Source organism: Poecilia latipinna, unplaced genomic scaffold (genome assembly GCF_001443285.1).
Source record: "Poecilia latipinna isolate Pla-1442-1.1 unplaced genomic scaffold, P_latipinna-1.0 Scaffold1876, whole genome shotgun sequence".
Lineage (NCBI taxonomy): Eukaryota > Metazoa > Chordata > Actinopteri > Cyprinodontiformes > Poeciliidae > Poecilia > Poecilia latipinna.
Window position 1 is genome coordinate 121,521 of NW_015114492.1, and position 2,211 is coordinate 123,731.

At 48.1% G+C, this 2,211-nt stretch overlaps 1 pseudogene; it reads left to right on the forward strand.

The window, feature by feature from the left end:
* Nucleotides 1-34: 34 nt before the first annotated feature.
* LOC106934862 (voltage-dependent P/Q-type calcium channel subunit alpha-1A pseudogene) lies at nucleotides 35-2,205 on the forward strand (annotated as a pseudogene).
* The last annotated feature ends 6 nt before the right edge of the window (nucleotides 2,206-2,211 follow it).

Genomic DNA, 2,211 nt, shown 5'->3' on the forward strand with positions numbered 1-2,211 from the left:
GGGGGGGAGAGGAAAGAAGAAGAAGAAGAAGAAAACGGGGGGGATCCGGGGGGAGGAGGAGGCGAGAAGGTGGAAAAAGAGGGGGGGTGGGGGGAAAAGACAACTGCAGATCCTGACAAGATGCAGGGAAAAGACGCAGTCTGGAGCCGGCCTGCTCGCTGGAGATGGATGCAATACTACTTCTCTCAATGCACAGCTATGCATTCTGATCGCGTCTGAGGTGATCGATTCATCCGCCTGCGTAGAAACGAGAAGCGACTGCTGACTTTTTTTTCTTTTCTTTTTTTTTCTTGTTGGAGCGGCTTTTCCTGATCAAAAATAATGAAATAAGAACAGCATGACAGAGAGAGAGAGGGAGAGAGGAGAAGAGAGGGAGATGCCTTGATAAAATATTCATTTTTCTTTTCCTCTAAGAGAACTGATTGTACAGAAATTATATAAACACATCGCCGTGTTTCATATCCCGTCATATTCCAAAAATACACGATAACTCGCTTTCCTTTCCTTTTCTTTCCTTCTCTTCTCTCTTCTCCCATCCCTCCATCCCTCCCCCCATCCTCTCCTCCTCCCAACTCACAAATGGAGGTATCTTCTTGGCGCTGAAGACCTGGGAAGGAGGGAAAAAAATCAAATAAAACAGATCTAGATAGAGTTGGAAGGACAGAAAGCGAGAGACAGAGACAGATCCGAACCTCCATTCTGCATGTGTCTTTGGAGCCGAGGCTGATGGGGTGGTGGCATGTGGAGGTGTCACTCTGAGGCTTCCCCCCGGCTCCTTCCTAACCTCTGGCGTTTGGTGTCTGCAGAATGGCGCGCTTTGGAGACGAGCTACCCAACAGGTACGGAGGAGGAGGAGGAGGTGGTGGTGGCGGTAGTGGCGGGGGTGCCGGCGGACAAGGGGGGCCCGGCCGCGGCGGCAGCAGGCAAGGTGGGCCCCCCGGGGCGCAGCGGATGTACAAGCAGTCGATGGCCCAGAGAGCCCGGACCATGGCCCTGTACAACCCCATACCCGTCCGGCAGAGCTGCCTAACGGTCAACCGCTCCCTCTTCCTCTTCAGCGAAGACAACTTGGTGAGGAAGTACGCCAAAAAGATCACCGAATGGCCATATCCTTTCACAGCGGGCCCACCAAGGTACCGGCGGGGGTGTGTTGGCTGGAGTGCTTCGGCTAAGGTGTGGCCTTAAAATGTGGCGGGTGAAAGTTTGGAGTTGTGTTTAGATTTGATATTTAAAGTGCTTGCGTGTGTATGCAATAAGCTTCTGCGATGCACTTTGCTTTTTGAGTTTCTTCTGAATGAATCGTTCAGCTGAAGACGATAGTAGTCGCACTGATGAAGATGCATCGCGTTGTAGAGCATTTACCCAGTTAGCAATTTGTGTGTGTGTGAATGTGTGTGTGAATGTGTATTGGTTGCTGTCAGAGCTGAGTGCTGATGTCAGCATTGCGAGAGCTTATAGCGCCATGCAACCAGAAGGTAAGGGAAATGGCTATTTCCTATTGGTATGCGCTCTCTAACTACCACTGACTCACCAGAAGTCACATATGGTTTATCCAGCAGAAAAGCTCTGAAGGCTAATTATGAGAACCAGGCAGCCTGCTGTTTTAATATATTCATGACTTAAATAATTTTATGCAAGTTAGGGCTGAAGATACGGCTGAAAAATTTGTCGCGATATGTCTCATATCAGCCGATACAAATAATTATTGAATTTTTATTTTTTTTTAAATACTGCCAAAGTTGGCAGTGTTGTTCTGTGTTTAAGTAATTATAAGGCATGGAGGCTAAACCTTTAATTGTTGCTGTAAGTTACTCAACGAGTTGTTACTAGGTAACCAAAGAGTGAGTGAGTTAGTTGATGTCACACATGGTACTTTACACCAAACGCCGTTTTGAACGTCAGGTGCGTTTGGTTCACATTCCAAGTCTATGTGAAGGCGCGTTGAGGGCCGCTGCGGCGTGTTTGTCAAGAGCGTCCAACGTGTCTGAAGCCTGATTCCCCACAAGGGGAAACACTGTTTTTGGGTCAGGGGTCAGATTTAGGACTAAGGTGTGAATTGAGTTTTGGTTAGTGTTAGGGTTAGTTAGGTATGTAATGGATAGGGTTAGGATAAGGGTACAGTTTAGGCTGTAGCAATGAATGGAAGACAATGGAAAGTCCCCACAAAGATAGCCACGCAAACGTGTGTGTGTGTGTGTGTGTGTGTGTGTG